Raw genomic sequence first — 15,554 nt, forward strand, 5'->3', positions numbered from 1 at the left:
CTCTATCCATGCCAGTATCCTCCCTGTAACACCACAGGATTTTATCTTGTTAAGCAGCCTCATGTGTGGTACCTTATCAAATGCCTTATGAAAATCTAAGTAAATGATATCCACTGTCTCACCTTTGTCCACCCTGCTTGTTACTTCCTTGAAGAACTCTAACAGATTTGTCAGGCAAGATTTCCCTTACAGAAACCATGCTGACTTTAACTTATTTTGTCATTAGTCTCCAAGTACCCCGAAACCTCATCCTTAATAAGAGACACCAACACTTTCTCAACCACTGAGGTTAAGCTAACTGGCCTATAATTTCCATTCTTTTGCCTTCCTCCCTTCTTAAAGAGTGGAGTGACATTTGCAATTTTCCAGTCCTCCAGGACCATACCAGAATCAAGTGATTTTTGAAAGATCATGACCAATGCATCCGTAATCTCTTCTGCAACCACTCTCAGGACTCTGGGATGTAGTCCACCTGGTCCAGGTGACTTATCAACCTTAAGACCTTTGAGTTTGCGTAGCACTTTTTCCTTTGTAATAGCAATGGCACTCACTCCTGCTCCCTGAACCCATGGACCTCTGGCACACTGCTGATGTCTTCCACAGTGAAGACAGATATAAAGTGGGTTGGTGGCAGGGATCGCGCAATTCCAACTCCAGCCTTGACCTTCAGGCTGAGTCTTCATGTGCTGCTGCTGGAACCACCACCTTCATTTCCCCACCACCACTCTGCAATCCCATGTCTCTCAGGACCCACCACCAGCTCTTGGGCCCTTGGAAACTCCATCTTCCTCTCACCTCACCATCCTCGAGTACCCCAAACCTCCCTTCCCCTCAGACACTACCAACCCCCTCACCCCTCTAATCTCGGCTCTCATCCATGCCAGGTCTTCACCATTCCCTCTGACCTTCTCTTCTCTGAGGCAGAACGTTCAGTCCTCAGTAAGGGCCTCACCATCGTCCCCTGCGCCCACACCTCAGTGAGTTCTGCGCCCACACCTCAGTGAGTTCTGCGCCCGCACCTCAGTGAGTTCTGCGCCTGCCATGATGCTGCTTTTCTTCCACCACCTCTGTCTCCGAGCCTTTTTTTTTGGCAAGGACTGTCCTCTTCCTGGACACCCTGCCCTGGTCTTCTGCCTGCTCTGGCCCTTTTCATTGCTAGCTGCCAATGGGACATTAACCATCTAGACTTCAACACTCCTCTCTCCTATTCCAACCTCATTCCTTCCGAATGCTCAGCTCTCCACTCCCTCTGCATCAATCCTCACCGCACCATCAAACTCACTGTAGTAGTCTGGCGTACTGACCTCCACCTTGCTGAGGCCGGGCACCAACTCTCAGACACCTTTTACTTATCCCTTGAACAGGACCCCTCTAAGGAACACCAGGCCATTGTCTCCCACATCATCACTAACCCTATCGACTCTGGGGGAGCTCCCATCCACAGCCACCAACCTCAGTTTCCACACCGTGTACTACCTGTTTCTACCTCCTACCCAAAATCCACAAACCTGCTTGTCTAGATAGATCCATTGTTTCAGCTTGTTCCTGCACCACCAAACTCACATCAGAATACCTTGACTCTGTGTTATTCCCTCCCCCCCAGTTCAGTCCCTTCCTACCTACATCCGTGACACCTGACATGCTCTTGATTTTTTCAAGGATTTCAAGTTCCCTGGCCCCTGTCATCTTATTTTTACTATGGATGTCCAATCCCTATACACCTCCATCTCCCACCAGGACACCTCAAAGCTCTCCATTTTTTTTCTGGACACCAGGCCTAACCAGTTCCCCTCCACCACCATTCTCCTCCGCCTAGCGTAACTTATCCTCTCACTAAATAATTTCTCCTTTGGGTCCTCCCATTTCCTTCAAACAGAAGCGGTAGCCATGGGCACTCATGTGGGTCCCAGCTGTGCCTGCCTGTTTGTTGGTTACATGGAACAGTCTATGTTACAAGCCTATACTGTTGACCATCCCACATTTTTCCTACGCTACATCAACGACTGCATTGGTACTGCTTCCTGCACCCATTCTGAACTCGTCGACTTCATCCACTTTGCCTCTGACTTCCACACTGCCCTCAAATTTACCTTGTTCATTTCTGACACCTCCCTCCCCCTTTCTCAATCTCACTGTCTATCTCCAGAGACAGCTTATGGACTGATGTCTATTACAAACCCATGGACTCTCACAGCGACCTGGACTATGCCTCGTCCCACCCTGCTACTTGTAAAAATGCCATCCCCTTCTCTCAATTCCTCCACCTCTACTGCACCTGCTCTGAGGATGAGGCTTTTCATTCTAGAGTGAAGGACATGTCCTCCTTTATCAAAGAAGGGGGCTTCCCTTCCTCCACCATCAATGCTACCCTCAACCACACCTCTTCCATTTCATGCATGTCTGCTCTTACCCCATCTTCCCGCCACGCTACCAGGGATAACCTTCCTCTTGTCCTCACCTACCATCCCACTGGCCTCCGCATCCAGCGCATAATTCTCTGAAACTTCTACTACCTCAACAGTATCCCATCATCAAACACATCTTTCTCTCTCCCTCACTTTCTGCTTTCCGTAGGGATCGCTCCTATGTAACTCCTTTGTCCATTCTTCCCTCCCCACTTATCTCCTTCCTGGCACTTATTCTTAGGAGTGGAACATATGCTACACTTGCCCCTACACCTCCTCCCTCACTACCATTTAGGACCTTAGATAGTCCTTCCAGGTGAGGTGACACTTCACCTGTGAGTCCCTTAGGGTAATGTACTGTGTTTGGTGCTCCCAGTGTGGCCAACTATATATCGGTGAGACCCCAAGGTAGATTGAGAGACTGGTTCGCTGAGCACCTACACTCTGTCTGCCAGAAAAAGTGGGATCTCCCAGAGGCCAACCATTTTAATTCCACTTCTCATTCCCATTCCGATATGTCCATCCATGGCCTCCTCCACTGTTGTGATGGGGCCACACTTAGGTTGGAGGAATAACACCTTGTATTCCGTTTGGGTAGACCCCCAACCTGATGGCATGGGCTTTGATTTCTCAAACTTCCTGTAATGTCCCCCACCCCTCCCCATTCATTTCGCATCCCCTTTTCCCTCCCTCGTCTTATCTCCTTGCCCACCCATCGCCTCCCTCTGGTGCTCCTCCCCCCTTTTCTTTCTTCCACGGCTTTCTGTCTCTTTCACCAATCAACTTACCAGCTCTTTTTACTTTATCCCTCTCCCTTCAGGTTTCACAGGTTTCATCTATCACCCTGTGTTTCTCTCTCCCCTTCCCCCACCTTTTAAATCTACTCCTCAGCTTTTTCTCTCCAGTTCTGCCGAAGGGTTTCAGACTGAAACACAGACTGTACTTTTTTGCATAGGTGCTGCCTGGCCTGCTGAGTTCCTCCAATATTTTGTGTGTTGCACAGATGCAAAGTACCCATTAAGTTCATCTGCCATTTCTTTGTCCTCATTATATCGCATCAGCATCATTTTCCAGTGGTCCAATATCAGCTCTCACCCCTTTTTACTCTTTATTTAATTGAAAAACTTTTGGTATCCTGCTTTATATTATTGGCTAACCTGCCCTCATATTGCATCTTTTTACTTATAGCTTTTTTTTAGTTACCTTTTGTTGGGTTTTAAAAGCTTCCCAATCATCCAACGTCCCACTCACTTTGCTACCTTATATGTCCTTCCCTTCGCTTTTATGCAGTCCTTAACTTCCTTTGTCAGCCACGGTTACCTACCTCTGCCATTTGAGAACTCGTTCTGTGGGACATATCTATCCTGAGCCTCGTGAACTATTTCCGGAAACTTCAGCCACCTCTGTTCTGCCATCATCCCATCTGGTATCCTCCTCCAATCCACCTAGGAAAGCTCCTCTTTCATGCCTCTGTAATTTCCTTTACAGTATACCATTGTGATACTGATAAATGCGACTGGTGCTTCTTCCTCTCAAAAGGCGGTACAAATTCAAGCATATCATGATCACTGCCTCCAAAGGGTTCTTTTACATTAAGGTCCCTAATAAGATCTGGGTTGTTACACAACACCCAATCTAAGGTGGCCTTTCCCCGAGTATGCTCAAGCACAAGCTGCTCTAAAAAGCCATCTAGTAGGCATTCAACAGATTCCTTCTCTTGCGATCTGACACCAGTCTGACTTTCCAAATTTCCTTGCATATTGAAGTTCTCCATTACAATTGTGGCATTACCCTTATACATGCTTTTTCCAGATCCTTTGCAATCTCAACTCCACATCTTTGCTACTATTTGGAGGCCTATATACGATTCCCATAATGGTCTTTTTTACCCTTGCAATTTCTTAACATCCACAAAGGTTCGACATTCTCTGACCCTACGTCACCCCTTTTTAAAGATGTAATTCCATCTTTTACCAACAGAGCCACACCACTGCCTATGACTTCCTGCCTGTACTTTTGATACCAAGTATATCCTTTGATGTTAAGCTCCCAACTATGGCCTTCTTTCAGCCACGTCTCAGTGATGCCCATGTCATACCAACCAATCTCTAATTGTGCCTCAAGTTCGTGTTTAAATTGTGCATCTAAACACAGCACCTTCAGTCCAGCATTCTTCGCCCTTTTGAATTTTGCCTCTGTGGTACAATTTAACTTTTTGCTCCATCTGCACTTGTACCCAGGACTTGCAGCATTCCACGTTAACGAAGTCCATCAGGATCTTACGACAAGAAGAAAAGTGACTGAGACTATCACTCACTGTTTGACTGTACACTGCCTTCGTGCACCAACTCCTCAATGCCTTTCTGATGCAGACAGGAGCATGATCCACACCAAATCCAGCTCCTTCATTTTCTCCACCAATGAACAACTGGCTGATGGGGTAGACCTTCAGTACTTTAACTTCTTAATGTCCAGCAGGGTCTTGTGATCGTAAAAACTGTTTATAAAAGACAGTTCTAATCAAAAAGCTCCAAAATCTGGGGGACTGTACCTCTCCCTACAACTGGATCCTCGACTTCCTCACTGGGAGACCACAGTTTGTGTGGATTGAAATAACATGTCCTTGCTGACAGTCAACGCTGGTGCACCTCAAAGATGCATGCTTAGCTACTGCTCTGTTCTTTCTACCCATGACTGCCTGGCTAGGTACAGCTCACATACTCCACGTCCGCGATGGTTGGTCTCCAGAGAGTTGTCGCTATTTGAGCCCCCCAAACTTATCTATTTTTATAGTTTTCCTTATCAGGTCAATCTATAATGTCTCAATTTTGTTGGTTTGAGGTCTTCTGACTGACATGATAAATATTGTACTACGGCCTTTCCCTTCAACTTAGTGCCTTGGGTTACTAACATGGATGGAGCATTGGCTGATCGGCAGAAAAGAGAGAGTTGGAATAAAGGGATCCTATTCTGACTGGCTGCTGGTTACCAGTGGAGTTCCACAGGGGTCAGTGTTGGGACCACTGCTTTTTACGATATATGTCAATGACTTGCACTATGGGGATAATGGATTTGAGATTAAATTTGCGATACAAAGATAGGTGGAGGAGTGGGTAGTGTTGAGGAAGCAGACAGCCTGCAGAGAGACTTGGATAGTTTAGGGGAATGGGCAAAGGAAATGCAATGTTGGAAAATGAATGGTCATGCACTTTGGTGGAAGAAATAAATGGGCAGACTATTATTTAGATGGGGAGAGAATTCAAAATGCAGAGATGCAAAGGAACTTGGGAGTCTTGTACAGGATACCCTAAAGGTTAACCTCCAGGTTGAGTCAGTGGTGAAGAAGGCAAATGCAACGTTAGCGTTCATTTCTAGAGGTATAGAATATAAGAGCAGGGATGTGATGTTGAGGCTCTGTAAGGCACTCATGAGACCACACTTGGAGTATTGTGTGTAGTTTTGGGCTCCTTATTTTAGAAAGGACATTGGAGAGGGTTCAGAGAAGATTCACGAGAATGATTCCAGGAATGAAAGGGTTACTGTATGAGGAACGTTTGGCAGTTCTTGGGCTGTATTCCCTGGAGTTCAGGAGAATAAGGGGGGGATCTCATAGAAACATTCTGAATTTTAAAAGTCCGGAACAGATTAGATATGGCAAAGTTATTTCCCATGGTAGGGGAGTCTAGGACAAGAGAGCATGATTTCAGGACTGAAGGACGTCCATTTAGAACAGAGATGCGGAGAAGTTACTTAAGTCAGTGGGTGGTAAATCTGTGGAATTTGTTGCCACGAGAGGCTGTGGAGGCCAAGTCATTGGGTGTATTTAAGATAGATAGGTTCTTGATTAGCCAGGGCATCAAAGGGTTTGGGGAGAAGGCAGGGGAGTGGGGATGACTGGAAGGATTGGATCAGCCCTTGACTGAATGGCGGAGCAGACTCGATGGGCCAAATGGCCAACTTCTGTTCCTATATCTTATGGTCTTGGGTGACTTCTTTTGTTCTGTTTAACTTTGGTTCAACCAGTCAAACCAGGTCACCTAGTCACTGGGCCTAACAAGGTCACAGACTGCTTCTTCAAGCCTGCCATTTTACACAATAAACCGCCTACCTGAGAATGGTCTCAGCTTTAGCGGATACTCCTTGTGTCCGCATTTCATCAAACAGTGCACAAAATGGCAGCTCAAGGACAGACTCATGAAATGGCCTCCTTCATTCCTGTTCACTTACTGATTGTCATTCTTTCTGGCGAACACACTCAATGTTAGTAAAACCAAGGAATTGATTGCACAGTTCAGGAAGGGGAAGTCAAGGGAACACACAACAGTCCTCACCACAGGATCCCTTCCCACTACTCTAGCTAGGCACTAATAGACAGAGTAAGAAATAAACTTATTAGAAACTTAATTTAGCCTTTGCCTCTTCTCACTGAAGCCTTTTGAGCCAAAACCTCAAATTCGCAGCTCTCACAATGGTCGCTCTGCTTAAATCCAACTTCTTTTTATAGTCCTTTGTCAAATGCCTAATAAACTGCTATGTTTCAAGTCTGCTGAAAAGTTCTGAAAGAGGTAACTGGTTAGGCATATTATTCGTAAAATCTCTTAAGAGCTTTAAATGACTTAACAAAATCATAGACTGCAAAGTTATCTGAGGGATTAAGGAAAAAAGACCTTGGAGGAAAGGGTGTCAAATTTTGCACAGTTAGACGAGAGATTATTTAGGGGATATAGTTATTGTTGTAATTTGTGAGTGAGCCATCAGTGAAAAAGCTGTTGCAATGAATTAACGCATCTGCAAGGACCAGAATGAAGAGCTATAGATTAGGAGAATTAAGGAAATATTAATGCAAAATGGATTATGGGTAACACAAAAATAAGTCTGCCCTTGGTTTTTCTCCAATTTGAATTTTAAATAGCTTTGTAAAATAGATTAAACTTATTGCTGAGTATTCAGAATAAGTATGTACCCAGAATAAGCTAACCACATGACAATTGTTAAATTACACAAGGAACTGGTTTACCAACATTTAATATAACAAGCATAAAGCAAAAACAAGTAATCAAGACTCCAACAAAAAAAAAACCTGGAAAGAAAACATAATTATTTTTCTGAATCACAGACCAGGTGGAAAGACCCAAATAATTTATCTATCTTATGTGAGGAGTAGTGAGCACCCAATGAAGAAGCAGAACTGGAATTGACAAAGTATAACATTTCCAAATTACAGAAATTAGATCTGAAATCTTTGCAAGTCTTTGGTTAATTACATTAAAAGAAATAATCTGGATTATTGTATTGAAATGTTCGAATTTCTTATGCGGATTGACAAGGTAGTTGCAGAAATTACCTAGGCTGAGGGGTCAGGGGTCATGATCTATATAATACTAAAACTCTCATGCTCTGTTTGTCTGTTTGTGACCTCCAGTTAGCTCAAATGGTGCATTACAGCGGCACTTTCTTTGGCTAAATCGAATTAAAATGTGCTAACTTACAGAGTGCAGGCAAAGTTCAAGGTTATATATTCGTATAAAATTGCTCATTCCCCAAAAATCAACAGGCTGGCTTTCACCCGAGACCCGAACGGCCATCATGGAAATCGGAACGCGACAGCCTGACGCATGCACATGGCCATCCTCAGCAGCGACACCTACCAGAGCAAAAGGGCAGGGCAGCTGTATTTCAAGGGGTCACATTCTGCTGATCACCATCAGCATGCACAGGATTGGGACAGATCTAACTGCCACTCATCAATAAGAGATAATTACATCTTATTGTAATGACGTACTTCGAGACCCTTTGCTGCAGTCAAAGGACAGCTGTGACTATATCACGTCCATTTAGGAGAGCGCCAACCACATCATCAAGAATAATCAGCATCCTTTGGTGTTACTGCTTCGTATCTTCTATCCAGCATTAGGGTAAAAAAAATGGTCAGCCTAATTATGCCCCATGGAAAGGGAAGGGTGACATTATGGTCAAGAGATGATGCCAAACATAGTCGGGAAGTGGCAAGGAGAGGGAGAGAACAAGAATCGGATGAGGTCCGGGATGTATGGCTCCAGGGTCAAAGAGTCAGGACAAAAAAAGATGAGAGAAGAAGAGACAGAGGAGGAGAGGCATGCACGTCTCCAGGATCAGAGAGAAAGAATAAACAGCAGAAGAGATGAAGGATGAAAGGGCTGCATGTCTCCAGAATGACAATGAGAGGCACAAGGGTGGCAGATAACCAGAAATGATGCCATCAAAAGTGTCCTTCGTTAAACGAGGAGCAGCTATATTTGCTTTGCTACGCTTTGTTCTTCTTTAATAAACTGAGGTTTTCTATTTCAGTTTCCAAAGCAAAGCGATACCAATAGCATTCAGGAAAATTTAATGTTCATCTGGTCACATCAGACTGCACCACCCTTCTCTCAAAGGGTGCCCCAATGGGTCACCCCGTTGTCTAGTTTTAAAATAAAGGGGAAGGCCATTTAGGCTTTTTCTTTTACTGATGGAACAAATCTTTGAAATTCAGTAACCAAGAGGTTATTGGAGACCCAGTTGATGATTATATTCAAGCTGGGGATCAATAAATGCTTAGGTATTATATCAATCAAGAGATGCAAGAAATTTCCACTGAAATAAAATAGAAGTCATGATATTATTGAATTTTGAAGCAGGTACAAGAGGCTGAATGACCTACTTCTGCTTTTTCACATGTTATGTTCTCTACATCATCTTGTCCCAGGCTGCCGGAGAGTTCTGCAAGGGCTCGAAAAGCTGGTGGAGTGGGCCCGGATGCGTTTCAAACCTGCCAAATCAAGATCGATGGTACTGAGGAAAGGGAAGGTGGAGGACAAGTTCCAGTTCAGCATCGCAGGCACAGCCATCCCAACCATCACAGAAAAGCCAGTCAAGAGCTTAGGCAAAGTTTTTGACAGCTCTTTAAGGGACACAACATCCATTCAGGCAACCTGCACCGAGTTGGATGGCTGGCTGAAATCTGTGGACAAGTCTGGCCTACCTGGGAAGTTTAAAGCCTGGGTGTATCAGCATAGCATTCTTCCCAGAATCCTGTGGCCCCTCCTGGTCTATGCAGTTCCGATCTCGACAGTCAAAACCTTAGAGAGGAGGGTTAGCAACCACCTCAGGAGATGGCTAGGGCTGCCAAAGAGCCTGAGCAGCATCGCACTCTATGGACACCACAACAAACTGCAACTGCCATTCAAATCCTTGGAGGAAGAATTCAAGGTAACAAGAGTCAGCGAAGTGCTACAGTGACCCAAAGGTGGCTGGAGCAGGGATCCAAGTAAGTACTGGCAGGAAGTGGAGGGCAGAGGAAGCTGTTCAGGAGGCAGCGGTGAGGCTGCGTCACAGGAGGCTGGTGGGAGTGGTCACACGAGGCCGAGCTGGGCTAGGATCCTTTCCAACTCCCCAAATGGACACCAGAGGGAAGGAAAGGCGTCGTCTAGTTCAGGAGGAGGTGAGAGCAGTAGTGGAGAAGATGAGAGCCTGCAAGGCGGTGGGAATGAAGCAACAGGGAGCTTGGACAAGATGGGAGAATGCGGTTGAGAGGAAAGTGACCTGGGCTGATCTTTGGAAAGCCGAACCACACCGCATCCAGTTTCTCATTCAGGCGGTGTACGATGTGCTTCCAAGCCCATCAAACCTGCACACATAGGGCAAGGCAGAGTCATCTGCATGCCCACAGTGCTCCAAGCGAGGAACCCTGGAGCACATCCTCAGCAGCTGTGCAAGGGCACTTGGTGAGGGACGGTACAGTTGGAGGCATGATCAGGTCCTGAAGACCATCGCTGAAGCTGTCAGTGCAGGAATTGTGTGGGCGAAGCGGTCCCGACCCTCCAAGCAGACCATTGCCTTTGTCAGAGCTGGGGAGCAGCCAATACCTGCCAAAAGAACATCTGCAAGCATTCCGACCTCTGCAGGGGACTGGCAGCTGTTGGTGGACCTCGAAGGGCAGCTAAGTTCCCCAACCATATCGCAGCCACCACCCTGCGACCAGACATTGTCCTAGTGTCTGAGTCTACTAAGCAAGTGGTGCTGTTGGAGCTGACAGTCCCATGGGAAGATAGCTTGGAAGAGGCCTTTGAAAGGAAGTTCTCCAAGTATGCGGGACTGGTCAGCAACTGTCAGCAGGCTGGATGGAGAGCGAGGTGTTTCCCAGTGGAGGTTGGTTGTAGGGGATTCGTAGCCCGTTCTTTAGTTAGAGCCCTCGGCATTTTGGGCATCAAGGGAGAGAGGAAGAGGAGAGCCATCCGCAGTACCACCGATGCAGCAGAGAGGGCCTCAAGATGGCTGTGGCTCAAAAGAGGGGAGCCATGGAGTCATAAGTAGCTAGCCATCTGGACACAAGCTGGGGTCTGATCAGCCCTGGCTGGGTCACCTGGAGGAGGGTGTATGATGTTGAAAGACCCGAAACACCCGATGATTCCAGGAATATCACTGAAGATGTGTCCAGAAGCATCAATAGATGTATGTACACAGCGAACAAAGCATCCTATCTACTGTCCCAACTTGTTCTCCTTTACAATGAGCCCAATGTGGCTGTTGTACCATTTGCAAAATAAAGTTTAGCAACTCATCTGGTTGCAAAACATTATAACCCAGATTTTGTGCTTTTTATTCAAGATTAATTTATTATCAAAGAATGGATAAATTATACTACCTTAAGATTTGCTTGCCCACAGATAGCTATAAAGGAAGAAACTCAAAGGAATCCAATTAATAAGAAAAAAAGAATAAAAAATAAAAATAAAAGACCAACACTTGATGCACAGGAGAAAGTTAAAAAGTACAAGTCATGCAAAAAATTTAAGTGAACAACAACATTCCAAACCAAAATGGAGTCCTCAGATCTGAACCCCAGAGCAGCCTAGAGTAGGCTCAAAGCCTCGCTATCAGTTCATTATATTAACAGGCACAGAACATAGCAACTGGGGCAATCTTCATAGCCTCAGCACCATGGAGATGACCATCACAGTGAACAACTGAAATCAGCTCTATTCCTGACTGACACCCTGCCTTGTGAATGGCATCACTTGTGCATTCCTTTTTCAAGATGTATACAATACCAATTTGGACTTTTGTTTAAAATTTCTGGAAAACGCTATAAACATTCAGTAGAAAAGCTGCAGCTGTTTTAGAATGGTGATTCCTTAAACATGACAATTAAGAATGCCCAGTAGTGCTTAATATGCAAATCGATGTCTTATGAGTAAATAAAACAAGAGTAATTTTGAGTACAGTTCACTTTTATATAAGTGGATTTTCCACAATTTTTAATGTTGGTTAAAAACGTTTCTAGCATAAATTGGTCAGTCACTGAGAAACCTATTGAATTTTGAAAGGCCTGGATACAGTGGGCATGGAGAAGATGTTTCATATAGTGAGGGAGTTTAGAACCAGAAGGCACAGCTTCAGAATAGAATCAGATTCCCTTTGAAACAGAGATGAGGAATTTCTTTATCCAAAGGGCGGTAATCTGTGGAATTCATAGCCACAGATGGCAGTGGAGACCAAATCATTAGGTATATTTAAGCTGAGGTTGATAGGTTCCTGGTTAGTCAGGCATCAAAATGTATTGGGGAAAAGGCAGGAGAATCGGGTTGAGAGGGATAAGAAATCAGCCACGGTGGAGCAGACTCAATGGGCTGAATAGCCTAATCCTGCTTCTACATCTTATGGTCTATAATAAAGAGCTTGACACACTGACCGTGACTGAGTTGTTTAAAATTTTGTTTTTAGTGCATGAAGATACTCACATTTTAAGCATTATAAATGTTTATTTTATTAATATAGATTACTACATACAAAGAAAGTTTATATGACAAGTGTTTTAAAATGCTAGTTAATTGTGAGATTTTTAAATAATCTCAAACAAAATGATAGTTTAGCCACAGTATTAAAATCAATACTTGCCTTTTGGAGAGTAATAAAAGTAGGGGGTGGGGGGATGAGGAAGGGAAGAGGAGCAGGAGGGGTGTTTTCCCAAGTTGCTATAGAACAGTTAGCAAATCAAATAAACCTAGATTTTCAATCAAAGGAGCTAAGTCATGGTCCAGTGCTTCATCTTTCCCGGTGCTTCGTCCTTTCTTCTCCATCCTACTTCTCTCTCTGTTACTCTTGCTGCCTTTAAAGGTTGTTTTTTTTAATCCTGATACGTTGTTTCTTTTTCCTATTAGATCATGTGATTAACGTGTATTTACAGTGCCTATAAAAAGTATTCACCCCTGCCCCTCCTGGGAAATTTTCATTTTTTTTTAGAACATTGAACCACCACAGTGAATTTAATTTGGCTTTTTTGACTCTGGTCAGCACAAAAGACTCTTTCGTGTCAGTGAAAACAAATTTCGCCAAATTGGTCTAAATTTAATACAAATGTTAAATGAAATAATTGATTGCATAATTACTCACCCCCTTCAAGTCAGTATTCAGTAGATTTACCTTTGGCCGCAGTTATAGCCTTGACTCTGTGTGGATAGGTCTCTATCAGCTTTGCACATCTGGACATTGCAATTTTTCCCCTTTCTTCTTTACAAAACTGCTCAGGCTCTGTCAGGTTGCATGGGGTTCGTGAGTGAACAGCCCTTTTCAAGTTCAGCTGTAAATTCTCAATTGAATTGAGCTCTGCATTGAGTGACTTAGACACTATGGGACATTAACTTTGTTGTTTTTAAGCCATTCCTGTGTAGCATTGGCTTTATGCTTGGGGTTATTGTCTTGCTGGAAAACAAATCTTCTCCCAAGTTGCAGTTTTCTTGCAGACTGCATCAGGTTTTCCTCCAGGATTTCCCTGTATTTTGCTGCATTCATTTTACCTTCTACCTTCACAAGCCTTCCACGGCCTGCTGAAATGAAGCATACCCACAGCATAATGCACCCATCACCATGCTTCAGGGTAGGGATGGTGTGTTTTTGATGATGTGCGGTGTCCGGCTTACGACAAGCATAGCATTTAGTCTGATGGACAAAAAGCTCAATTTTGGTTTCATCAGACCATAGAACCTTTTTCCAGATGATTTCAGAGTCTCCCATGTGCCAACTGGCAATTTCTAGCCAAGATTTCCTGAGATTTTTTTTTCAACAGTAACTTTCTCTTTGCCACTTGCCCATAAAGCTGTGACTGTGAAGCACCTAGGCAACAGGTGCAGTCTCTCCCATCTCAGCCACTGAAGCTTGTAACTTTTCCAGAGTTGTCATAGGTCTCTTGGTGGCCTCCCTCACTAATCCCCTTTTTGCATGGTCACTCAAGTTTTTGAGGACGGCCTGCTCCAGGCAGATTTACAGCAATGCCATATTCTTTCTATTTCTTGATGATTGACTTAACTATATTCCAAGGGATATTCAATATCTTGGAAATTTTCTTGTATCCATTTCCTGACTTGTGCTTTTCAATTACTTTTTTGCAGAGTTGCTTAGAGTGTGTTTTTTTTTGTCTTCATAGTGCAGTTTTTGCCAGGATACTGACTCACCAGCAGTTGGGCCTTATACCTTGACTACACACAGGTGATGTCCATTTAACTTGTGATTTTTAAATCAAATTGGCTGTACCAGTGATAATTTAGTGTGTCATATTAAAGGGGTTGAATTCTTATGCAATCAATTATTTTATGTTTTATATTTGTAATTAATTTAGATCTATTTTCACTTTGACATGAAAGAATTTTTTTCTGTTCATCAGTGTCAAAAAAGCCAAATTAATTCCACTGGGATTCAATGTTGAAAAAACAATAAAACATGAAAATTTCCAGGGGGAGATAAATATTTTTTATAGGCACCGTAACAAATGAATTTGGGATCAAAAATATCAAATGCTATTGACAGATACTATTTTTTTAATTGGACTGCTCACAAATGTTGGAATAAACACTTTGAAATTCAAACTCTGAATTTCAGCTACTTTGGTTTGTTTAATGCAATGAATTTTCATTTTATATTACTTCATTCATTTCTGTTGGTGTTTGGAGGATTTTCTTATTGGTGAATATGCAAATAGATTTGGGGAAAACATTAACCATGACTTTGGTAAATCCACACAGTTTGGCATAATTTGGGTGGCATTTTAACTTAATGGTTAGCGTAACACAATTGTAGCATCAATGATCGGGGTTCAATTCCCACCACTGTCTCTAAGGAGTTTTTACGTTCCCTGACCACATGGGTTTCCTCCAAGTGATCCGGTTTCCTTCTACATTCTAAAGACGTATGGATTATGGTTAGTAAGTGTGGGCATGCCACGGTGGTGCCGTGGGCTTGCGGCTGCCCTCAGTGCACACTCAGGCTGTGTTGGCAATGGTGCAAATGACACATTTCAATGTACATGTGACAAATTTAGCTAATATTTAATCTTTATGTTGAAGCTGGTGATTGCACTTGTGATTCAACATACTTTTGTGCTTCATTCAAATCTCTTATTGCCTTCTATATTTTGTTTTTTGAAGCATTTTTGTCAAGTAGCATATTTTTCTCTGGAATACTTTATGAATGTACGTTGTTTGTTTAGTACAGCAAATCTAACTCTATTTACCTAGCAGTCATTGCCATTTTTTTATGTGGCTGATTCAAGAGAGCACCACCTGCTGTTAAATTCTGAGAAACCTTGGAATTTCTTTGTCTAATACTGGTGTAATTTTCATCTAGTTTATAAAATGAATCACATTTGCGCTGTATTTTATTGAAATGTAATTTGGTGCTACACAATATAAAGTAATTAAAGCACAGATATCATGAATACATGTGTTCGGGAATTACTGTTGAATTGAGAGGAAAAACTGGCCTAGATTTTATGGTCTATGGTGAACATGACATTGTTTCTCGACAATCTTTCCTCACAGGAATGATTTTATATTGATGGCCAAAAGTAACCTTTGCTACTACATGAATTATTTAATGTACAAAAGGAATGTGTTCCTTGGAAACATTTCACTAAGGAGATTTTAATTTTAAAAGATTGAGCAAAATTGCATTTTGGGAATTATGGTGCAGTACATTTCTATGCAAATGCAACTTAGTCATTATTGTAAAAAATAACTTGGCAAATTGAAAATGTGTGCCCCAAGTATCAATACTATTGTAATGAAAGCTCATTAATCAAAGAATACCTGTGCTCTTACTAAAATATTCTATAATCTTGAAAGGCTCTATTAAAACTTC

The 15,554-nt window shown here is 43.1% G+C and overlaps 1 protein-coding gene across 4 annotated transcripts in view; it reads left to right on the plus strand.

Moving 5' to 3' along the window:
- LOC134349590 (probable ribonuclease ZC3H12C) overlaps positions 1-15,554 on the plus strand; it is a 105,615-nt gene that overhangs the window by 40,127 nt on the left and 49,934 nt on the right. The window contains exon 1 of one of the 4 annotated variants that reach the window (XM_063054145.1): positions 13,879-13,907. The exons of the other annotated variants lie outside the window; for them this stretch is intronic. The gene's annotated coding sequence lies outside the window, so the exon portion shown is untranslated. Of the gene's footprint in view, positions 1-13,878; positions 13,908-15,554 lie in introns of those variants that run through there. 4 annotated transcript variants of the gene reach the window in all.

The sequence above is a fragment of the Mobula hypostoma genome, chromosome 7 (assembly GCF_963921235.1).
Source record: "Mobula hypostoma chromosome 7, sMobHyp1.1, whole genome shotgun sequence".
Classification (NCBI taxonomy): domain Eukaryota; kingdom Metazoa; phylum Chordata; class Chondrichthyes; order Myliobatiformes; family Myliobatidae; genus Mobula; species Mobula hypostoma.